The 26,325-nt window shown below is 40.7% G+C and overlaps 1 protein-coding gene across 2 annotated transcripts in view; it reads left to right on the forward strand.

Moving 5' to 3' along the window:
* Window positions 1-9,766: 9,766 nt before the first annotated feature.
* The window catches only part of SLC4A2 (solute carrier family 4 member 2), a 2,370,566-nt gene continuing 2,354,007 nt past the window's right edge, over window positions 9,767-26,325 (forward strand). Inside the window, exon 1 of one of the 2 annotated variants that reach the window (XM_044067584.1) lies at window positions 9,767-9,866. The gene's annotated coding sequence lies outside the window, so the exon portion shown is untranslated. Of the gene's footprint in view, window positions 9,867-10,122; window positions 10,271-26,325 lie in introns of those variants that run through there. The other variant, XM_044067586.1, reaches the window with a different exon arrangement.

Here is a 26,325-nt window from a genome sequence, read left to right on the forward strand (position 1 = left end):
GGCAAATGGTCTGCAAAACAAATGCATCATCACATCAACCAAAAGGAGATGCTAGCTGTGCAAAATGCACTGACAGCTTTCAAGGACCTCTTGCATCCAGGACAACTACTAATAAGGACAGACAACACCACAGCGATGTGGTACATAAACAAACAAGGAGGAACACACTCCTACCCTTTATGCAGACAGGCAATGACCTTGTGGAACACAGCATTGACTTACCAAGTGCAACTGCAAGCACATTTCCTACCAGGAAAGTAAAACATATTGGCAGGCGAATTAAGCAGAAATATGGCAGATCCTCACGAGTGGAGACTACACCCACAAGTATTTTCAATGATAACTCAAAGGTGGGGATGTCCAGACATAGATCTATTTGCCTCCCCCAACAATTGCCAACTACAGAAATTTTGCACAAGGACTTATTACTCCTTAGCCTGGAAAGTGGACGCCCTATCATTCAGTTGGACAGCATTGGCAGTCTATGCCTTCCCACCACTACCTCTACTGAGCAAGGTATTATTGAAAGTCAGATCAGAGAGACCACAAATGATCCTCATTGCTCCGGACTGGCCACGCCAGCACTGTTACCCATTACTAAGGAACTTGACTGACAGCCCTCCATGGATCTTGCCTCAATTCCCACTACTGCTGACTCAGAAAAACTCTCTGATACTTCACAGCCAGCTCAGAACTTTAAATTTAGCTGCATGGAGAATACCTTGAATTTTCAATCAACACTTCTCTCAAAGGACGTCCAGAATGTCATTATGGAGGCCAGAAGGCCCAGCACCAGAAAAACTTACTCAGACAAATGGAAAAGATTTTGTGCATGGAACCAGGCTAAAGGCCAAAATCCTTGTATACCTAACATTCCTCAAATACTGCAATATTTAACTGAGATGCTACACCAAGGCCTTTCATTCTTATCCATTAAGATCCATGCTTCAGCCATTTCAGCTCAATACATTACGGATCCTCCAATGTTCTCACACCCTTTACTACGGCAGTTTCTCAGAGGGGCTAAGAATATAAGACCCCCCAGAAAGCCCCCAACACCACCTTGGGACCTGAACTTCGTTTTAGAAAAATTAACACTGCCTCCTTTCGAACCAGCATTCTCAGCAGAACTACAATACTTGTCTTGGAAAACAGCTTTGTTGCTGGCTATTACCTCAGCACGCAGGGTCTCAGAACTACAGGCACTTATGGCAGTGGAACCTTTCATCATTTTCCATCAGGACAGGGTCTCTTCTGAACTAACCCTACCTTTATGCCAAAAGTAGTATCCAGTGTGGCTTTAAATCAGACCATTCATTTACCCACCTTTTATCCAAACCCCCAGAATAAAGGAGAAAGACTCCTTCACTCTTTGGACATTCACAGACAGCTACGTTACTATTTAAATAAGACAAAGACCTTCAGAAACACTGACCAACTCTTTGTATCCTATGCTGCAGGTTCACAAGGAAAGGCCATTTCAAAACAGACCATCTCCAAATGGATAGCACATTGTATCCGCTTTTGCTACTCGCACTATGGGAAAGCAGTGCCTGTTAATATTAGGTCCCATTCTAAAAGGGCTACAGCAACCTCAGCAGCCTTCCTCAGGGGGGTTCCAACCAAGGACATTCTGGAGGCAGCTACTTGGAGTTCAGTGCACACCTTTACCAAGCACTACCACCTTCTTTTATACTCAAAATCCAGAGCTGTTTTTTGCCACTGCAGTGCTGCAGGGCATCCTAGCTTCGCCTAACCCAGTTTAGTACCAGCCACCCATCCATAGCTTTGGGATTCAACCCAAGTGTGATGACTGCAGCAGTATAACATGATGAACATAGTACAGTTTTGTACCTACCATAAATGTAGATGTTCGAGTGTATATACTGCTGCAGTCCAGGTTACCCTCCCACCATCCCCTCTACATACCAGGGTGTTAGTTATAGCTCCATGTTCATCAGTCAATTGGATGCATGTCTATATGGTGTATTTGCTAATAGTACTATTGTTTATCTTCTAAGGAATTTTTGCATAGCTTTTTGTTTTGCCTTCCTAGTTGGGGGCACCTGACATCTGAGGCAAGAAAAACTGAAGAAAATGGCGTCGGCTCTCTCTTTTATACCCCTGTCGCACTGACGTCAGGGAAGAAGCGACGACAGCCGACGCTGGACCAAGGCTTTGGGATTCGGCTGACTGCGGGACCGCCTGACGACAGGATAACCCCAAGTGTGATGACTGCAGCAGTATATACACTTGAACATCTACATTTATGGTAGGTACAAAACTGTACTTTCTGTACACACCTTCACCAAACATTACCACTTACCTATCTTTTCCAAATCCAGGGCAGAATTTGCTACAGCAGTCTTGCAGGGCCTACTAGCCAGCCCTAACTCTTCTTGACTTCCTACACCCTTCCTCAGCTTTGGGAATCAACCCAAGTGTGATGACTGCAACAGTGAAACACTAAGAACATAGTACAGTTGTGTACACTTACCATAAATGTAGATGTTCGAGTGTATTCACTGTTGCAGTCCTGGTTTCCCTCCCTCCAGCCCCCTGATTTTCTGTATCTTTCTATCTCTCCTCTCTATGGCTATTCCTAATGGTATTGGTATTTACTTTTTACTGATGGTGGTTTCCACATCATATGCTAGCTCCCTATTTGGGGACTCCTGACATTTGGGGCAAGAAAAACAGATGTAATGGCATCAGCTGCCTGTTTTTATACCCCTGACGACCTGACGTAGTGGAAGAAGCGACAGCATCTGACGCAGAAATACAAAGACTCTGGTATTCGGGCCGACTGAGGGCTACCTGCAGGCAGATAACCCAAGTGTGATGACTGTAACAGTAACAGTACTTGGAACACATCTAGAGCCTGTTTACTGCATTTCCTGTGTTGCACTTAATTTAAAATCGTTTTTTTCTCTAAAAACTGCATTTTACCTGATTTTGGCCTAGCACTCAAGTGTGGGGTCATTTATTGCACTGTTGTGATTATTTTGCTGCTTGTGTATCTCTGCTACCTTTAAACTACAACAAAAAGAAGAAGAAAAAAATCTTGCTTTTTTCCCACTTTCTGAAAGTTAACAAAGTTCAGTTACAGATTTGCTGTTCAGAAATGTTTGGACGTTTCTAGAAGGCCAGTGCTTGCTTGGGCTAAAGGGAAGTCTCTGTGTTCACCAGTGGGAGTGGTTAACACTGAACAGCCTGCCTGTCCCTGGAGGAGTGGTTACTACTTAGAAGCTGTAGTTTTATTGGCCATTTTGGGTCAATTCTAAACTCCTTGATCTGTCTCTCTTAAAACCCGGCTGCCTCGTGGTTTTGACGTCTTTTCAGGCTTGCTAGTTGTTGCTGAAGCACCTATCAAGGGGAGAAAACGCTGAGAGAAGAAAAGGAGCCACTTTTGTGATTTTAAGTATTTTCTTCTGATTTTTTGTTAAGTTTTACTGCTTTGCCGCCTACTTTTTGGCATTTTCCGGCTTGCTAAAATTTATATCTGTAACAGTAACAGTACTTGGAACACATCTAGAGCCTGTTTACTGCATTTCCTGTGTTGCACTTAATTTAAAATCGTTTTTTTCTCTAAAAACTGCATTTTACCTGATTTTGGCCTAGCAAGTGTGGGGTCATCTATTGCACTGTTATGATTATTTTGCTGCTTGTGTATCTCTGCTACCTTTAAACTACAAAAAAAAAAAAAATTCTTGCTTTTTTCCCCACTTTCTGAAAGTTAAGAAAGTTCAGTTACAGATTTGCTGTTCTGAACTGTTTGGAAGTTTCTAGAAGGCCAGTGCTTGCTTGGGCTAAAGGGAAGTGTCTGTGTTCACCAGTGGGAGTGGTTAACACTGAACAGCCTGCCTGTCCCTGGAGGAGTGGTTACTACTTAGAAGCTGTAGTTTTATTGGCCATTTTGGGTCAATTCTAAACTCCTTGATCTCGCTCTCTTAAAACCCTACAACTCTCTTTTTGCGCGGTTTTGCGCACTGAGCAGCGTCGGGCAGCGCCGCCTAAACAGGTTTAAACTATTCCAGGCTCCACAAAGTCTGCTCTTCACTTTTTCCCTTTGAACTGTTCAAACTCTCAAAGTAATCACTCTATTCTCTTTCTAAAGCCCTGCACTTGCTCAGCTCTTATATGGAAACACTAACTAACTAAAGCACTACACCCTCCTTGACTTCTCATAAGTATTAGGCTCTCGATTCGTCCTTCCTGATCAAGTGAAAAATCAGTTCCCTTCCCTAATCTGATCAGTAAAAAAAACAGTTCCCTGTACTAATCTGGTATGTCCAAAGGTCAGTTTCAAGGTTACTTTGCAGTCCATCTGGTGAATCTGGGAATTTTGAGGCAATGTTACAATTGCTTTATGTACACAGACAACCCTCTCCTCCTTCCAACAAACTCTAATTCATGTGAGAGATGCAGTTACACAGCCAAACTGGAGGCAGAGCTCTCTCAACCCAAGACTGGCTCAGTCAGGCAGGAGGAAAAGGTAACCACCCACACCACAAATCCAGTCTCACACAGACCTATTGCATCTGCATACCCAACACATAAACACACAAAAACATACTCGAAGGCTCTAAATAAAAATCTGCCTAAACAGCAAAGACCTCCTAAGCAGATATCCAAGCAACAGCCAACAATACCCACGAATCACATATCTCACAAAATCAGTGTGCCTCACAGTCACAGCCGTTAAGGCCAAACAACACACCAAATACACTTGTTATAGGGGACTCTATTGTCCGGCACACTGACGTCCCGCTCACCAGACTGAACAAGGAGAAAGTCGCTGTAAGCTGCCTGTTGGGTGCCAGGATCCACCACATAATGCAAGCACTCAGGTCACCCCAAAGCAAGTACAAGTATGACTCTGTCATTGTCCATGCTGGTGTGAATGACCTGAGACATACCTCCCTGGACTACATGAAAAGAGACATAGAGGAGCTCTCTGACCATGTAGCCCAGGCTGGTATGACCCTGACCTTGAGTAGCATCTTGCCCTCACCAAGAATGATGCCACAGTATAAAGACAAAATGATCAGTTTCAACAATTGGCTAAAGTATTGGTGTCATTCAAAGGGGATCCAGTGTCTTGTCAGCCTGGGATGACATGCTCAACAAGCCACGTTGCTTCGCTAGGGACGGCTTGCACCTGTCACCCTTAGGCTTTCGTATACTGGCCAAGGCTCTTGCCACCCCCATAGTGCCTTTTTTAGGCAAGGCTCAAAGGACAAACCCACCTCCATAGACAACCCAAGGATAAAAAAACTAAAGGTAATGCTACTCAATGCCAGAAGTCTAAACCTCAAGATGCACGCACTCGAAGCTCTCCTCAGTATGGAGAAAATCGATGTCTGTGCAGTAACAGAAACCTGGTTCAAGGCTCCTGATAGCACCCCAGCACTACCAGGTTATAACTCATACCATGCGTTTCGGCCCTAAAACTCGGACCGAAGCACAAAAGGACGGGGAGTATCTATATTCATCAAAGATACCTACACCTCCAGGTTAGTGGCACTGTACGAAGCATCGGAAACCATCCATGTGCAAACTAACAGCGGGCAGAACTGCCTTTCAGTTTGTAGCCTGCTACAGAACACCCTTCCTATTACAGGAACCCCACTTGGCATTCCTGAGAACACTGGAGAATATGAAGGTCTCTCCAAACACTATGTTGTGGGGTGACTTCAACTACCCAGACATTGACTGGGAAAACTACTCAAGCCCAAACACCCTCGCCCAACAGTTCCTTGAATTTATAAACTCTAAAGCAATGGAACAACTGGTCACCACTCCCACAAGAGGGAACAACATATTGGACCTGGTCATCACCAACATGGGGACTCTATGTTCTACACCAGAGGTAAACCCCTCATTGGTAAGATCAGACCATAAACAAATTTCCCTGGACATCCATATCCCGTCCCCACCCCCAGCCAAGGAAATCACTGTAAAGAATTTCTCAAAAGCCAACTTTGCACTTCTCAAGACTGAGGTGGAATCCTTCAAAGCCCCTGGGCCAGAGGATAATACAGCCCAATCCGCAGAATCCTTTACAAATGCATTCTATGAGTACCTGCAGGAATTCATGGATCGTGCTATCCCAAATAAAACCAAGACTCACTCCTCCAAAAACAGGGGAACGGTCTGGTGGACCCCGGCCATACATAAGCTATACAACAGAAGGAGGAAGCTACTACATGACAGAGCAAAATCCCAAAAAGGGAAGGCATCTCTGATCAGTATTAGCAAGAAACTTCGATCCCTCATAAAATCATCAAAGGTCAGTTTCGAAAGAAAAATTGTCCTAGACACTAAAGATAATCACAAAGTCTTCTTTAGTTATGTCAGGAACATGGGCGGAAACTCCCAGATATGCTCTGAATTGTTGCATAATGGTACAAAATATACCGAACCTACAGACATAGCCAACATCCTGGCAGACAGATTCAGCGCAAACTTCTCCCCCCCCGTCCCCCCCAAAGGAGCAAATGCCTATCCCAACTGAATGTAACCTCCCTGACATCACAGATGCACAGGTGAAAGCTGCCCTCTCCAACGCAAAAAACACAGCATCTATGGGACCGGACGGTGTCCCAGGCTGTGCCTCACATGAGCTCCAAGAAGAACTGAACCCTCACATTAAGTCACTGTTCATACTTAGCCTTACTACAGGGTATGTACCAAAAGAATGGCGTACAGCTACAGTGGTCCCACTCCACAAAGGTGGTGCCACAGCGGACCCCGGAAACTATCGCCCCATAAGCCTGACTAGTCTGGTCTGTAAAGCTATGGAGCGTATTATCATGGAACTCATAAACAAAGACATTGGGAGCCTCCAGACACTGGACCCTACCCAATTCGGCTTTGTTAAGGGCAGGTCTTGCCTCTTAAACCTCGTTGATTTCTTTGAAACAGTTACCAAAGACATAGATGAGGGCAAGGTAGTCCACACAGCCTACCTGGACCTTGCAAAAGCCTTCGACACAATACCCCACTCGGGCATCATAAATAAGCTTACCAGCATAAATATCAACCCCTATATCACAAGATGGGTTGCAAACTGGCTCAGAGATAGAACCCACATGGTCAGAATCGCAGGTGCCATGTCCGAATCCAAACCAGTTACAAGTGGCGTCCCACAGGGCTCAGTTCTGGGACCTCTCTTGTTCGGTATATACTTCTCTGAGGTTCAGGCTAACACGGGGGGATTATGGCTGACAAAGTTCGCAGATGACTGCAAACTGGGGGCCATAATCGAATCTCCAGCTGACACAAGCATCCTCCAAAAGGGTCTCACAGAGACGGATGCTTGGTGCCAGAGCCACGGCCTCAAGCTAAATGCTAAAAAGGGCATAGTCATCCCCTCTGGGATAAACAAGGTGCCCACAAATTACCACATAGGTGGTAATCCATTAAGTACGGAAGAAGTAATTAGAGATTTGGGGACCAACGTAGATAGTAATCTCTCCTTTGATAATCACGTTGCCAAAGTGGTTAGAAAGACCTTCTATATAGCCCACCTTGTCACGAAAGGGTTCGCATCTAGATCAAGTGAGGTCATTGTGCCCCTCTACTCATCACTCATCAGGCCCATAATTGAATACAATGCCCCTTTTGGGATGTACCTTACCCGACACCTGCAGCAACTGGAGAGACCCCAAAAGTACCTCACCAAGAGGATCATGGGCTACAAACAGATGTCCTATGCAGCTCGACTAAAGAAACTCCAGCTCTACTCAGTTGCTTACCGCCTACTCAGAGGCGATCTATGCCTGACGTACAAAGCCATGTCAAACCCAGAATTAATGGACATGCTCCACCTCAAAAAATCCAAGTCCCTTAGAGCTACATGCTCCAGGGACCTAAACCTCAGCACAAAAATAAATAGGACATGCTGGAGGGACAGATTCATTTCCCAGAGGCCCCCCTCACTCTGGAATAGAATCCCAATTCATGTTAGACATAGCCCCTCGCTGACCTTCTTCAAGCAAAATCTGGATGCGTGGATGGGAAATCGTAAATTCACCCCTGGGATCTCTTCTGTGTCCCTGCTAGACAGAGGCACAGTAGGCTAATCTAATAGGGAGGCGGAAGCCAAATATACTCTGGCTAGGCTTATAAATGCCCTAGGGCAGATAGCCTAGTATCTACCTATGAACCTATGAACTGCAACAGTGAATACACTCAAACATCTACATTTGTGGTAATCGTACACAACTGTACTTAAATGAGGTATGGAGTATTTATATTAATTGCCTTTTAGCCCCTGGAAGTGCACTTTTAAGATATCCTTAGTGTAATGGATGAACAATAACCTTTTGTTTATAGGGAAGAAAGACAAACGGAATGTACTACTTTCTTTCCATTTTGCTGATGTTGTCTACGTTACTATGTAATGACCCACACATATACATTACTGTGCTGATAAAATCTGAACAATAACATAAACGTGCATCTTTTTCTTACTAAAAGTAAGCAAGTGACTCTTACAGTGTGTTACTGCACCTTTCATCTCTTTCCATATGTTCAATAAATAGAAGTTGTATGTCTAACTGAGTACATGTTCTGCAGAGAATATATTTTTCTTTTGGTCAAAAACAGCAAAAGGCCTGCACAATGTCTGTAAAGTAGTACTATCGGGAAAGAGAAAACAGTATTTATTTTAGGCAGCTAAGTAGGGTAACAGTAATGGACACGAAAGTAAAGTCGACACTAGAGCTTGAAGTAATGTTTAGTTACAGCAGAGCTACGATTCTGCCGCATTATCCTTAAACTGGACTTAACATGGCACATAATCAAAAAGCAGCATAGTTTGATCTTTTATATGTGATTAATGATTGCTTACTGTGAAACCAACATCTTGCGTGTGTCGAAAGAGCAGAAATGTTTGCGGGTAGCTTGATTTTTAAACTTTTCTTTTAAGATATGAATACATTAATTTGTCACATTTGCAAGTGAAGTAAGGAAAGCTTTAGTTGCAGCTTCGATATGCCCATGTTCCAATCCGTGGTTGTGACAGTTCTGTTTTTAAGTCTGGAAACTTTTGGTGTAGCATATTCCTCATCTGCTTTATGTACAAATCAGCTGGGGTGGAATGGTATACCAATTTGTAATAAATACACATGTTTGCTTATTTTTGCTTGATTTGCTAATTGAATAAAATCCATGAATGAATGTTAAAATGACTGCTGTTACAAATGAAGAGCTAGTTCAAATAATCAGGGCTTTGTGCAACTTCAGGAGTATGTAAGTGTTCAGATATTACACCAGACAGTATAAATGTGGATTAATGGAAATACCTGTGCATTTATTTAGTCAAGCTGCTCTCCTACAAACATTTATTAGAGAGAGAGATACACTGGGGCACAGGCATTTGGCACAATGAAGGATGGATACGTGAAAAGTGTCTGCGATTCTGGAAGAATTGTTTTACAGCTACACTTTGAGGGAGGATTTCTTAGTGATCTTGTGTTATTCTGCAGTTTGGGAGCAAAGTGTGGAAAAGCCACAGTGCCAGGCTTTGGCTTTTTTTTCTTTCCCTTTGGTCTTTGAATTCTTAGGAGAGCACAGGTCACAGATTTGGCCCTGAAAGGAACTGTAAGAGGTTTAAAGTAAGTCATACAGGTTTCCAGGTCACCACATTCCTCAGATATTGTTTGCAGAGTTACCTAGGGAAGGCTCAGCGAGGGCATGTTGTACATAAAAGTTTACGAGAATAACCTTTTTTCAAAGTACAGGGTGTTCTTAAGTGCTAGTTGTGAAAACAGCACTCTGTCTTTTATTTACGAAACTATAGCTAAGATGTGAAGAAATGCTTGGTATGCATCCTTACAGTTAAGGAACATTTTAAAAAGGTAAGATATATTTTTTGTCCATCTTTCTTATAATTAATTTCTTAGCAGTTTTGTGAATTGCTGTGGTTCCCACTTTCTGCCTGAAATAAAACATAGAAGATTTAAGAACCCCTCCAGAATGAGATGTAATTGGAAGTAAATTATATCAGAAGTGATCCCCTTCAAATACCAAGGATACCAAGGACACCTGAAAAGGCAGAGAGCCTTTTCATGCCTGGTACCACTGTCTCTAATAAGGAACGGTGCCAAAGGAATGTGTGTATTCACTGAGCATTAGGATGAGTCACTGATGACTTGGCTGGGGACCAGTCACATTAACAGAAGTAGTTTCTTTTCATGTTCGCTAAGCTACAGACGGCTCATGAAGAATCATTTTACCCAGGGACTATTGTATGACTCAGCAGGTAATACATTCCTACTTGTTTCTGTCTCGGCTGTTTTTTTTCCCCCCTATGTCTGTTTTTCTGTCCTTTCATTGTGTTATAAGAGTGCTGTGATAGTAGGGGATATGGAGACATTTGAGTGGATGTGAACCTGAGTCAGCACATTTTATGATATTTCTGTGTTTACCTCCTGCTTCTTGTATTTGGTTTCATTCTGTTTCTGCTTTTTTGTGACCATGAATGGAAAACTCATTCTGGTTCTAATGTGTTCTTAAGTCACTTGCAGAGCTGAATTTTACTATTCCACCTTCCACCGTTGATGTGCATTGTATGCTTTACACATCAGACTAACAGTTTAAAACCCCCATCACCACCACAGAAGTATACATACACAGATTGCAGATTTTCTGCCTTCTTGATGTACATGGCAGTTCTGGTATGTATGCTAATTCTGATTGTTCAATGAATTCAGTTTTATTTATTAGACGGAATTCAGAATTACATTTCGTAAAACAAATTTGGATTTAGAGAGTTCATGAAAGAGAAGGGTGGTAATAACTCTTGAATGACAAATTCCATTGTGTAATTACAGTGAATATAAAAAGTTTACACACCCCTGTTAAAATACCACGTTTTTGTGATGTAAAAAATGAGACCACAGTAAATCATTTCAAATTTTTCACCACCTTTAATGTGACCTATAACCTGTACAATTCAATTGAAAAACAAACAACTGTGCTAGGGAAAAATATAAAAAATATAAAACTTAACACTTCGCTGGTTGCATAAGTGTGCACACCCTTAAACTAATACTTTGTTGTGTGTGCACATCCTTAAACTAATACTTTGTTGAAGCACCTTTTGATTTAGTTACAGCATTCAGTCTTCTTGAGTAGGAGTCTATCACCATGGCACATCTTGACCTGGCTTTATTTGTCGACTCTTCCTTGCAAAAGCGCTCCAAATCTGTCAGATTGCGAGGGCATCTCTTGTGCACAGCTCTCTTCAGGTCACCCCACAGGTTTTCTATTGGATTTAGTTCTGGGCTCTGGCTGGGCCATTCCAAAACTTTAATTTTCTTCTGGTGAAGCCATTCTTTTGTTGATCTGGATGTATGCTTGGGGTGATTGTCGTGTTGAAAGGTGAAATTCCTCTTCATCTTCAGCTTTCTAGCAGATCCCTGAAGGTTTTGGGTCAGAAGTGACTATTATTTGGAACTCTTCATAATTCCCTCCAGTTTGACTAAATCCCCGTTTCAGCTGAAGAAAAGCAACCCCAAAGCATGATACTACCACCACCATGCTTCACCCTGTGTTGTTTTTGCGCAAAACGTACCTTTTGGAATTGTGGCCAAAAAGTTCAGCCGGTCTCATCAGACCATAACACATTTTCCCACATGCTTTTGGGAGACGATGTATTGTTTTGCAAATTTTAGCCAGGCCCGGATGTTTTTCTGTGTAAGAAAAGGCTTCCGTCTTACAACTAGATATATGGAGAATACAGGAGATTGTTGTCACATGTAGTACAACCAGTACTTGTCAGAAATTCCCACAGCTCCTTCAGTGTTGCTGTAGGTCTCTTGGAAGCCTCCCTGACCAGTTTTTGTCTTGTCTTTTCATCAGTTTTGGAAGGCCGTCCAGTTCTTTGCAACGTCACTGTTGCCCCATATTTTCTCCACTTTTGGATGACTGCCTTCACTGTGTTCCATGGTATATCCAGAGCTGTGGAATTTTTTTTGTACCCTTCTCCTGACTGATACCTTTCAACAATGAGATCCCTTTGATGCTTTGTGAGCTCTGTGCGAACCATGGCTTTTGCTGTAGCAGGCAACTGAGTACATGTCTGGAAAATCCTAGTAGGACAGCTGAACTTTATTTGAGGTTAATCAGAGTCTCTTTAATTGATGGCAGGTGTGTACCCAAGCAGACTTAATGCTGTAATTAAATCAAAAGGTGCTTCAACAAAGTATTAGTTTAAGGGTGTGCACACTTATGGAACCAGCTTATCGTACATTTTTTTTTTTTTATATTTTTTCCCTCAAACAGATTTGTTTGTTTTCAATTGAATTGCACAGGTTATATGTCACATTAAAGGTGGGAAAAGTTTTGAAGTGATTTATTGTGGTCTCATTTTATTATATCACAAAACACTGGCATTTTAACAGGGGTGTGTAAACTTTTTATATCCACTGTATGTCTTTCAGAGTACAGCTAGGATGGCTTTGAACAATTCTTGAAAAAGAGTAATACAGGAAAATGTTTATCAGAACATGTGGACCAGATATGCATGACATGTTTATTTGCTTATTTGTTGTTTGTCAGACAAGTTGAGCTATACTTTTCAGCCATGACATGAACACAGGAACAAGGGAAATACAAAATATATTTAGAGAAGCCACTAAAGTTTTTTTTGTGGAAAAAGAACAGACAAAAAGATAACTTTCAGACTTCACACACACACACACACACACACACACACACACACACACACACACACACACACACACACACACACACACACACAGTAGCCAGACATCAGGACTGAACTCCAGACCATGAAGTTATCTTGCAGAAACTAATGAATGCTCTTCATATGCACCCTGCTGTAATCTTTTCTTTGCTGAGTAAGTTGTTCTTAATGCAACAACAAGGTATATGATAGCTTTTTGACTGCTGAACTATCTCAACAAGGCCATTTTTTTCTGTGCCACGTGGCACTAATGTATCAGTGGCTCCACTATTTATGCAGATACAGTTTGCTGTAGATGGGTTGGCCAAGTTTATTGGGCAACCTGCAAATCAAGAAGCCACTACCATTCATTTCAGTGTTGTTATTTCCAGTTTAAGTTTAGCATATGTGTTGTTGCCGCTTTTTACTACTTTTGGGAGGACATAGTGTGGCACTGGAGTGGCAGTATGTATCGTAGTAATAATTAGTGAAGTGATTTAACCGCAGTAATTACTTCCCACAGTGGTGTTAAGTGGTGTGATACATGAAGACACGTAGTTGCCTTAGGTTAGTATGGCCAGGATTCAGAAATGCATAACACACTGCACAATCCTGTTCTCAACAGGACTGTACAGTATGTTATCCCTGAGCAATGCAGAGACCACTGCATCACTAAAGTGGTACAAAGACACTGGCATGTAGCACAATGTTAGTGTCACTGGCAATGGCTGTCTGCAATTGCAGCAGTCCAGGGCTTTGCTAATACAAAGTAACTATGAGCTCTAAACAAAAAACGTTTACTGGCATCAGAATACTGCAGTAGAACAGTACAAAAAATAGTTCTAGTGGACTATATCATGTGACTAGCAAAGTAAAGTGCATGTTGTCTTTTAGTAACATATATCCATTACTTCCTAAGGTAGAAACAGGGCAGTTTGGCACTGCAAGCGGTAAGTGAAGCAAGTGTGTGTGTGTGTGCGTGTGTGCGTGTGTGTGTGTGTGTGTGTGTGTGTGTGTGTGTGTGTGTGTGTGTGTGTGTGTGTATGTGTGTGTGCATGTGTGCGTGTTGGCTTTCTTCCTCTGGGCCATGTAGCTGGCTTGAAATTTTACAAGTTTGACCTTTAAGCCTAAGGACTGAAACAGTGAGCAGTAAATCCCTGAAGACAAGAAGACTTTCCCTGGATACAGCTGCTGGGGGTTAGCTTAGTCATTTAGTTAAAGACCCTGGAACTCTGGAGGTAGAGAGCTGTTGCAGCTGCAGTACTTGCAGTGAGAGAACACTCAGGGGGTTGTGGTGAGACCAAATGAGAGTGCCCAGAGCTGGAAGTGACAGGCTCCTGTGAGGAATTGAAGGAACCTCCTGAACTCTTTTGCGATTTTGATGAGCAGGTATGCATCATGGTGATCCAAATAGTACACCCAGTCTCCTTACAACAGAAAGGGAAGGAGAGACTGGAGTGTACCCATTCAAAAGGGCTTCTTGAGAATTCTTGGGATTTTGTACACTGCCATTAATGAAAGTAGTCCTTGTCTTTGAGTCAGGATCTAGAAAGGCAACATACTAGATACAGAAGAGCTGTACACCTTGTCAGCATTATCTCTATGATTACCGGAATGTGTCATTCCTCATTACTACCTGTATCAGTGCCTTATTACTACACTGTACTTCTAGACTCAGTGTGTTGTTTATACTACACTTATGTGGTAAGTAGGACTATAGTTTTACTCTATAAAGAAGGTGGATGATAATTTTTCTGGACTTGTTAGCTGTGCTGCCATTTTGTGTATCTAACAGTTCTTGCCTGGTCACATTCCCTACGGCAGAATGGTGCCATTTCCAGCTGGATGAGCACCTACTGTCATTCGCAGAATTATAGCCCTTACAAGCTATTTCACTGCCTGTCTATTCACTGCATTTGCACAGTGTTCTTTTCCACCAGAGGTACTGTGCACTAGCAGATATGTCACTGTAACTAAAAAATATCTACTTAGATGCAAATTTTGCAATATTGACCATTAATATAAACTCCCCCAATAAGTTTAATACCTGTGTGGCATCCCAGAATTGGTGAAGAGCTTACAGCATAATTCCTTTGCATGGGCAGTAATACATGTAGCCGTCCCTAGTTCTCTGTGATAAACCTAGGACTTAATACGTTTGCATAATCGTACTACTGACTTCTATGCTATGTGAAAATGGCTTATTGACCTGATGTGTTACTCCCTATTCCTGTACTGTTGTGAACACATGTGCTGAACTAGATAGAATTATATGCCTCAAGTGTTTGCTTCTATCAAGTTTTATTTAACAAACAGCCTAAGTGTCCCTGAACTACTTTGATTATATTATTTATTACTCAGCAGACCATAACTGTAAACTTTGTAATGCATTCCTAGCCAGTTTGTGTTAAGCTCCTAAGAACTGTTGGCTCACTCTTTCTAGACCTTTTTAAGCAGTGCCTTATTAGTATGTGAACCAGCCTGTTTTTACTGAGTGAATGTTATGTTAGTGTTTTATTTTTACTGACTGAAATGCCTGTATCTTTACCATAATTATCAAAAGGCTGTTTTCTCACCACTACATTTTTTTCTCTCTTTCTCTAACATGCCTAGCTTTCCAGTCTCCTATCCTGCACTAAGTTTTAAGAATCTACCTGCCTGGTGAATAAGGACCCCTTACAAATAATGCCAGCCACTCATCCTTAAACTACAGAAACTTGCCGTCCTACTTCAGAACCCTGTTACCAAGGGAAGCAAGAAAGTACGTGCTTCCTAAACCTAGTTAAGCTGAATTTTACTACAGTAACTTCTATGTGTATTAAAACCCGCTACCTAGCCAGGATACCTAGCAGCCATACCCCTCTCTACCCCCTAACAAACAAACCTTCCTGTCCTTGTGTAGCCACGTGTAACTCTTAACAGAGCCTTCCCTATTTCTATAATAGCTATCTCCTATCACTAGCTTCAGCTGTATTTACTCATATCACTAGCTCAGCTGTAATATACTTTTCCCCACCTAGGTTGCACCCTCTTTGTTTCACACACTCTTATCCCTTCTCTCTCTTAGTATCATACAAAACATATCTCTGCTGCATAAGACTGCTCTTGTATTTCCCAGTCTACCTGCTAAATTCCTCAGTAATTGCACCCAGCTATCCCCCTACTATTACTACCACAGATTTTCCAGCTCTACACTTACCCTTACCTACCAGAAAGCAACTCAGTAGTCAGTAGCTCACAGATTGTTCTTTCATTGGACTCCATTCGCCCTGCGGGCTCACTACACTCCCCTACCCTGCCCACAAATTCCACCCTCCCCAGCACACCTACCTTTATTCTTCCCTTTCCCCACCCAGCCAGCCTAATTACCCATTAGAAGCTTATCCCCTTTACTCCACCTACTTACAGTCATCCCACTTAAATGCATCACTCTAGCAACCTCCCTAACAGTTAAAGTCCCCTCCTCTTTCTTATACTTCTAAAAAAAAAACTGTATCTCTTTCTAAACCCTCTCTTCTGCATAGCCTTCTCTCTTCTCCAAATCTACACCTATCATTCTCCCTTTGCACAGACATGCTTTCCTTATTTCTCCGCACCCCTTCAGGCCCCCTGCTTCCTCCTTCTGTTCCTAATTCCCTTATGCTATACCAGCTCATACTCCTCCAATGCTTGTCCAATTGTACCTGCAAAAATAACCACCATACAAACCTACCTTTACCCTCACTCTTACTCTCATTTCCATTCTATCTCCCCTTCGCCTTATTCAGCCTAACCCCCTGCACCTATTCCACCCTAAAATCTTCTCCGCCATAGCTAATAAACTGACACATAAATTAATCTTAGAGCTACCTAAACTCTTACTTTGCAAACCTAAATGGCTAAAGTTTATTTCCTTCAACAACCTAGTCTTAGCTGGAGATATCCACCCCAACCCTGGTCCCAGTCCCTTTATTAACATCAACTACCTCTTATCTCCTTCCTTCCCCCACAACACCCTAAAAATCTTTACTATCGACGCCCAGAGTCTCTACAATAGAGTTCACCAATTTCAAGATTGGCTAAGCCATAACCAACCAGACATCCTAGTCAACTCCGAAACTTGTCTCAAACCCTATATCTCCGATTCTGAGATCCTGCCCCCAGGATTCCATACTCTCAGAAATTACCGATTACATAAAAAAGGTGGCGACACTGCCTTAGTCTGCTCTAACCTTCTTACCTTAATTCCCCTCCAAATTTCAATTCCTCAATTCAACAACACTAAACTTACAGCTGGACTACTAAAAATTAATAAACACAAAAATACTTGCATTATTGCTCTATATATCTCACCTGGTAACAATATCTCTACCCTTGAAGATATTCTCCTATGGACATCTACTGAAATTAACTACAAAACCTACATTCTAGGCAATGTAAATATTGACTGGAGCAAAGTCAATAGTCCCTCCCTATCCATTAACCTCTATAAATTTACTCAGATAATCCTCCCCATCACCCAACCTAACAAAACAACCCCCCCCACCCCCACCGGATCCACTATTGATTGGATCCTAGTCTCCAATCCAAACAAAATAGCCAACTCTGGCACAATTCCTGACACCATTAGTGACCACCTCCCAGCTTTCATTCATCATGCAACTAACTTTTCACCTCACCGGCACCAATACATTCTCACTCGCAACCTCAGTAACTTCAACCCCACAACCCTCTCAAACATGTTCAAACAAATGGACTGGCAAATTCTAAAAACCCTTCCTCTTGACAGTGCTATAGACTATTTCAACTGTGTTTTCCTAGGCACTCTAAACTCTCTAGCCCCATTAAGAAACAAAAGGATAAAAACTAATATAGCTCTTTGGTTATCCAAACATACTAAACAAATTATGCACCAAAGGGACAAATTATGGAAGCTTTACCAAAACGATAAACTGCCCAATACCTTGCTCCAATACAAACAACTACATAACCTTGCGAAACAGCTAATCACTAAGGACAAAAAATCCTACTATATCAAGCTCCAGTCTAATAACAATAAAAACCCCAAGCAGTTCTGGAAGTCAATAAACTCACTTCTTCATCCTGGCTCCAAGAATAACCCCTGTCCTGACCCTAGTAAATCCGACCTTGAACTAAGCTCTGAATTTAACTCATTTTTCATAGAAACTATTTCTGACCTGACCATGACTTTCCCTAACGGTAACCCACCAGTCCCTCACTCTTCTCCAGCTAAAACCCCTAATAACCATCCCCTTATGTTCGAGCTCAAACCTGTCTCCACTAACTTTATAAAATGACTTCTGTCCAAACTTAAACCTTTCTCTAATGCTATTGACAATATTCCCTCCTCCTTCCTACAATGTGCTGCTGATGGTATAGTATAGTATGTTTTAACATTGATATTGGTCCCATCTATGTTTTTAATTTTCTTGCATACAATGCATTTCCCACAGGGAAAACTAACCCTTCTGACATGTTCTGTATCTAACTTTCCCATTCTTAGTAAGTCTTTCAAATTTTTCGATCCACTATATGAAAATGTAACCCTGTGAAGAAAATTTCTTCATAGATGGGACCAGTATCAATGGAAAAACATACAAGGCCATAGATTATTATAATTGTGAATCGGGGGAGTTATTTATATTATTGGATGCGACTGCAACAGGGTCAAATGGTATATAGGCCAAATGAAAAGAGCAGTGAAGAAAAGAATTATGGAACATTTGGGCGACATCAGGAGAGGTAGGACTGAAAGTCCTGTTGTGGAGCACTTCATTAGAGCACATGAAGGCTCAAATAGATCCTTCTTTTTTAGTGTGTTGGCTAAGCCCAAACAGTCAGAAGGGGTTGAGTTATCCAGCAATTTATCTCTGTTGGAAACTAAATTCATCATTAATTTTAAAACTCTTCATCCTAGGGGGCTAAATATAGACCTAGATTTGAATATTAGGACCTAAAGGAATGTATTAATATTTGTTCACGATTGATATGAAATAATTTTGGGGAGTATATATTAATGGTCATATAGTTCCATTGTGCATACTATGATTTGGAAATATGCATATATATATATATATATATATATATATATATATATATATATATATATATATATACATGACATATATTGGTGTTATTTATTTGATGAAATCTGGTTAATGTTGAATCTGATTGTGAATATTTTATATATAATAACTCCCCAATACCCCCACCCTCCCCTACCAACACTTTACCCTGCACTGCTACTACTCCCCCCTCATTCCCATCTACCAATTCTTTACCCTCTACCTCTTCTTCTACTCTAACTTTATCATCATCTTCATCACCCCCTAAGTCCCCCTCTTCCAACTCCCCTCTATTCTCATTTAAACCTATACCCACTTCTACTATAAAGAAACTCCTTCTGAAATTTAAGCCATGTACCAACGCTCCTGATAACATCCCTTCTTACTTTCTTAGTATAGTTGCTGAAGCAATTGCCTACCCCATTAGCATTTTAATCAACCGCTCTATCCAAGAATGTATAGTACCCCAAATCTGGAAACAGGCCTTTATCATACCCTTACATAAAGGTGGCAACAATAATAATGTTACTAATTTCCATCCCATAGCTATCCTGTCTCCCATTTCTAAACTCCTAGAAAAGTGTGTCCAACTTCAACTCCTACCATATCTCTTAGATAATCACCTTCTAACTCCCACACAACATGGATTCAGACCTAATCATAGCACCATGACAGCCCTCGACTCCTTCCTTGGAACTGTAAATAAAGCCCGTGACTCTGGCCTAGTTGTTTCTACCCTACTACTTGAACTCTCTAAGGCCTTTGACACTATCTCACACAGCCTGCTTTTAACTAAACTCTCAGAACTTAACCTATCTCCCTCCTCTTTGAATTGGTTCTCCAGCTACTTATCCAATAGAAATCAAGCAGTAAAATGGAAAAAGGCCACCTCCTCATTTCTTAGTACCCTTACCGGAGTTCCCCAAGGCTCTATACTGGGTCCCCTTCTCTTCAATATATTTATAAATGATTTTAGCAAATCTATCCCATTCTCAAACATCATCCAATATGCAGATGATTCAACTATTATCTGTTCTGCCACATCTATCCCCACACTCCTAAAACTTACACAAGATGCCTTTTCTACAACAGAGCAATGGATGAAAAGAACTCATCTAGTACTCAATGCTTCCAAAACCAAATTAATGATATTCACCCCCTCTAAAGTCACTCCTTTCGATATAAATACATTCTCGATTACTAGTCAAAATAACTCACCTCTAGAACTGGTGTCAGAGACCAAGTTACTTGGGGTCCAAATTGACAGCCAGCTCAAATTCAACTCCCACCTACAACTAAATATCAAAAAAACCCATCAAAAACTAGGTATGCTTTACCGACAAAATCACTACCTTACGCCTGTCACTAAAATCACTCTCTCTACTTCCTTCCTTATCCCCTCCCTTCTCTATGGAGCCCCACTCCTAACTAATCTTCAGTCCTCTTTAAAAAAACAACTTTCCTCTTGCTATAACAAAATCGCCAAATTCGCTACCAGCCATAAGTCCTCCACCCACCACTGCTCCTCTCTCCAAAAACTAAACTGGCTAGAACTACCCAATCATCTCACTTAGACTCAACTAACTCTTGCCCATAAGCTCATTCTCAACCCCTCCCTCTGTCCCTCCCTTTTTTCTGCTTTTAAAATGCACCTACCTGATGGAGTATTAAGGTCAAATAATCAAAATCTATTAGAAGTGTACAAACCTACTCATCCCCCAGGCAAAAACCTTCTATCCTATGGCCTAGCTCGCCTCTGGAACTCCCTACCACCGTCCATTCGCACCACCTCTAACCATTTTACTTTCAAAAGATCTCTTCACTCATATCTAGCATCCCGGTGGGAATGCTCTTGCTCCCACCCTACATAACTACCACTGGCTATTTTCATTTTCCTTCTCTTTACTCTAACACATTACTATTCCTATGGTAATTGCAAAGAATGTACTAGACTGCGCCTTTTAAGTCTTTGCTTCCTAATATGCAATGACTTTTAGTATTACTTTGTAATATTCCTTCTGTTAGTCTGTGTCATCAGTATGTTTCATCACAAGTCTGTATTATTTCTAATGTTTGCTGTTCTATTTGAAATTATTTGCTTGAATCTTTTACATCTGTATAATTATCATTAATAACCTGCTGTACCTAGATTGTTGATAGATAGATAGATAACCTAGATAGATTGATTCTGTATCAACATTCTTGGAGCTTTTCTCCCCAGGACTCCATTGAAAACGGGTTCATTTTGGCCCAATGGACTATCCTGGTAAACCAACTGCAATAAATAAATAAATAAAAATAAATATATAGTTTCTCTCAAAAATAAATTGTCAATATTTTTTATAAGTTTTGCACATGAAATTAGTACCATTTGTAATAGAAAATGTATTTAAAATAAAAACATGCATTTTAGTATGTTTAATTGAACAATTGATATTAATTAAATTGAAATGTGTGTAATTAATTGAATGTTATAGTATATAAGAAGTGGCTGCTTGGTGTAAAGTTTATTCCTTGAAGGCATAAGCCGAGGTACCGGATACAGCAGTAAAGAATTTTTATACGCTCTGGAGTGGTGTGTTTTTTTTGTTTTACAAGGGGAGAGTAACCTGTTTTGGTTTGGATGACATTCCCTTGGTGATCAGGTGTGGCAGGTAGAATGATTAACTGATGACTGTTGTTACGTGGTGGTCAAAGGAGAGGGAGTTATGAGCCCAGGCTCCCAGGTTGCTAATCGCATTTTCATTTTGAAGTGGGATATTGTCAATACTGCATACTGGGGGGATAGTTTGTCTGGCAAATGTTGACAGTGTTGCATTTTTTTTTTTAGCTTTTTTGCCCATTTTCAGTACATCAGACATTTATAAGTGTTTAAGTTCTTGCTGGAGAACTTTGTGTATTTAGAAGGGGATTTGACAGTGACTCCCAGTTTGCAGTCCTCCACAAACTTGTTTAGCTGTAGGTTTTAGTTTTTATATATAAGTCATTCTATAAGTCAATGAAGTAAATATCAAACAAAAGTGGCTGCAGCACTAAACCCTGCAGGACACCAGTGGTCACCTTCATGTTCTCTGACACTGCGCTGCCACGCACAGTGGGTGAGTTGTATCGTTTTGCACAAATTGCTATCCATCTTACCATATCTCTATGTTTGTTATGGATCTAGTTTATTATGCCAGCATGGGGATGGTGTTAAATGCCTTGACCAAATCAAGGTCAGCTGTGCGTACTGTGTGACCACCTTCAGTAACCTGAGTTCATTGGACATGGTCTACTTTTACATAGGTTCGTAGATGAATACTAGGCTAACTCCCCTTGTGGAACATTTTAAGCCAAGTCAATTATCCCATTAATTAAAATTACCCATACCTAATTCTGAGCTCTGTGTTTATATACTGCCTTAGGATAGTGATTCGTTCTGGGTAAGATTGTGATTATGTCTAGGGAATACCACTGAGTGTTTATATGGGTCATATTGCAGGAAGAACATTTAGGTGCTGCCTCTGTCCATAAATAGTACAGGGGCAATCACTGGGTAAATTTCCACATTCCTATCAATAGATCAAGGTTACACTTGAGTAGGACAGGAAAGGATTTTGTTTTACCTATAGAGGGAATGTGTTCCAGAGTAGTGGAAACCTCTGAGGTAGAAGAAGTTTAGGTCCGTGGAATGAGTATTTCTGATACCAGTTCACATTTGGATGTGACACTCAAAACCAACCAGTCCTGATGTCCAAAGAGCTCTTGAAGACAAAGCAGCAAGAATATCAAAGAAAAAATGACAGGAGCTCAATGCCAAACACTATTTTAATGAGTAAAATAATAAAGCATAGCAAAGCTGCAATTACACATCTCATTATTTTCAGTGTTTAAATATTTATACCAGCCAATCGTACTTATTCTTAAAAGTACGTGGGCTATTAAACAAGCAACTTCTGGATATGCAGTAGGTTTGTCAGTATAGGGTAAGATGACGCCTTATAAGCCATACACAGGTCCCTTCTCTGCAATCTGTAGGTTACCAAATATAAGTTAAGTATAAGGTCAAGGATGTTTTTTACCCCTAGTAGATACTCTCACTAGTTGTTCCATGGCATTTGTATTAACAAATTCCAGGAATTTCTGCACTTGTGCAGAAGTGGTGGTGTAGGTTTCCCTGTCTGTAGTTGGATAGTTAAAGTCACTGTGGAAAATGGTATTGAGTTTAATGCTGAGTGATTCTAGAGTTCTTGTTAGTAAGTGCCATGTCTGTCTAGGGTCACCAAGGGACTTCTGTAACTGAATATAATGTGGCAGTGAATTTACTGGTGGTAAGTTGGACATGAAGTTCTACTGTATCATACTACTTAACCAGCATAGATATAAGACACTTCCTAATGAACATTGAGATGGGGGGGGGGGGGCATCGAGATGCCTCCACCTTTTTTTTCTTCCTGTAAGGAAGCTGGTTTAAATGTATGAAAGGTATTATAGCCCTGCACAGCCAGAGTACTCCCTACCATTTTAAACCATGTCTGTCTACACTGACATCTATATCATCCTAGATCAGAAGGATGTGCAGGAAGTGGAGTTTTTTAGGCTAAGTCATGCAATGTAGGGCCACTAGGGGCTGGTATGAGTTACTTTTAAGATGCTAAGTGTGTAGCTGTGCTCATTATGCAGCTATGTGCAATTTGGTGCACCTCTGCGTAACTGGAGTCTAGTTACTTATTGATTGGATTTGAGTGAGATATACTGTTGCATCTGTGGAGAGCATTTTGCAGACCTCCTGTGTTAAGCTCAGTTTTGCACAATCGTAAGTTCAACAGGAAATGAAGGAGCCAATGAAAAACAGCTAAAGCTGTAACTAATAGTGTTTATTTTTCCAAAATTACAGCAGTCACCTCCAGTCACATTAGGTCTAACAGCCAGAAGTTTTGGATGCCTCACACATCTGGCCAAAACTGACTGTTGTAAGTTTGAAAAGTGGGTACTTACGTATTATCGCAACCAGATTCCACAACAGCCCTGACATGGTGCATTACTTAGGCAATCTTTAACAATTAGAAGTGTGACATGGGTCTGATGCCATTATTTAGCTCTCTGTAGGAAGGACTCACCCATCTCAAGAGTCCTGTGAACAACACCTCAAAATATGGCAACTGTAAAAAGGCTTCCACCTGATCAAACTGGTTGTAGCACTGTAACTTACACAGCGATGTTGTTCCCTGAATTGTTGAACCCAAGACATGCTTTTATAGTGTAGTACATTAGTTACCTAAAAATACTATATAACACAACTTCATTGCAAGTGACACAAAGGAAGCATTTATGAATGCCTGGCCATAAACAAAATGCCACTGTTAGCAAAAGTGAATTGTTTCCTTTTCTTTAAAATCTCTGACAAACTGTTACAACCTACTAACCCCTGCACAAACTGAATGAGTCCTTTCTACATTACATAAAGAATTATGACACATTTGAAATCTGGAAAAGTGATTAAAATAGTAACAATTTGAAATATCAGGACCTGCTTGAGGAGGAGTCCTGTCATAGTAGTTCCATAAAAAAATCCAGATTTACTATTGTCTGAATCAGAGGAGGCAGGAAAAGAGACTGGAAAGGCTTAAATGGAATATGTGAGAGCAATGCATGCAGAATAACTTTCAGGATAAGTAGTGTTGTTTAAGGGAAGGAAGTAATTAAATAATTTATGTAATGTTATAGTGAGTGATACTTATTAAAAATAAATGTATGTATACTGCTGTGACACAGTTTTAGTTGTGATTCAATAACATGTTTAAAAAAACTACAACTGTTTTGTTAGTAAGTGTGCAAGAAAACTGTAAAGTATATAAAATTGTATAAATATTTTTGCTGAGTTTTTCTGTGGAATATAGCAGGTGTGTCAAGCCGCTAGCTGAAGGTCAAATTTTAAAATGCAAAGCTGCAACTTTTTTTTTCTCTGAGGGAAGGGCATTCAGACTGTTGCAAGACGTAAAAGATGACATTGACTTTTTTTTGGGGGGGGTGGTAAAGAAGAAACACATACTCAGTCTTATAATTAGCAAGACTAAACCAATTATTTCTTCAGTTTTGGTTTGTTGTCTAAAATCTACATTTGGAGTGACAGGTCAAGGAAAGTGTCATTGAATTTTAAAGGGGTGATTTCTGGGATTATTCCTCCTGAGACAGCCTTCTAGAGGGCAGGTGGGTTAACTCTGTTGATGTGAAGATCCAGCTTACAGGATCTATTTTAGACTGTCTTGTGTGTTGGAATGCATGCTTGCTTGCTTCATGGACTTTATACCTCATTTCATAAAGTGATCTCTATTTTGCTTGTTTATTACATTTTTTTACTCCTTAGGTAGTGCCCACAGCATCTAGTAACACTTTTAACCGAATTGTATTTAGAAAATATTTAGTTGGTCAGTTTAATATTTTTTCTGTAAGTCATCTATCTTTTGAAAGACTTTAATGTAAATTTTTGAAAATTCCACCTTATTTATATATTTCGTTAATGAAGGTGTATTTTTCTCAAACTGTGTTACTGAATTGTCTTTGAGTAAATATTTATGTAATTTTAAAAGCCTGTTGTGGCTCATTATTTATGTATTAATATAAGGGTTAACTACTACTCTTGAGCAAATGTTTGTTGGCATCCGTCCCCCTTTAAGCCAGACTGCTTATTTTAAGAGTGGTACAGTAGCTAGTTTAGTTCTTGCTGGCCGTAGTAGTTCCATAAAGCAAGAGAGGGTTTTCGCACTGAAATCTGTGACTAACTTCTCCTGGAATTATTGTGTGGGGATGCAATAATTGGTTGCATTAACATTGCTAGGTTTTGGTCTGCTATAATATTGTTGTGCCATGTCTCCCAATTAACACATCTCCAGCCTAGACAGTGATGACTCCAAGCTGTTACCACTCTGCAAAGTCAACCCCTTTACATATTGCGTCCTGTTTAAGCCTTTCATTTATGTTACAAAGTTGTTTTCATAGTGATTTCTTGATTTTGTCTGAACATACAGCCTCAGTAGATGTTCTCCTTGATGCATGTAATGCTCCATGCCCTTATCCTTGTGGCCCTTTTCATAGTAGGCAATGTATTAATCAAATGCGAGAGCATACATAGGTTGATATGGACTATAGCCATCAGTCTTCACTGCATTACATTTTTTGCCATCAGTCCCCAATCTACTGTCATTTCTCAACCACATTATTACTGACTTTTGCATTTAACATTATTTCTGTTTTCTTTACAATGTTTAATGGTCTCTCTGTATTCATAATGCTTTCTGCACTAAAACATGCAAACTGATCAATGGCATGATGGTATTAGTGCTAGTTTCACGTTCGTGTAAGTCCACAACTGTCTCATTTTACTCAAGAGACTAGAGGCATGCTAGCAGTGAGCCTAGGCTTAGGTCTTCTGTATTTCTGGTAAAGCTCACAACTGTAAACACCCTATTTAAGGATAGAAGTTTGTTTGTTTCTTTCGGCTTTTCCTAGTTAGGGGTCACCACAGCGGAACTCCGGTCCGCTAATTATTGGCAGTAGAGTTTTACGTGCTGGCTTGCCGGGCCT

Source organism: Protopterus annectens, chromosome 3.part1, assembly GCF_019279795.1.
Source record: "Protopterus annectens isolate FY-2018-M chromosome 3.part1, PAN1.0, whole genome shotgun sequence".
In the NCBI taxonomy this organism is placed as follows: Eukaryota; Metazoa; Chordata; order Ceratodontiformes; family Protopteridae; genus Protopterus; species Protopterus annectens.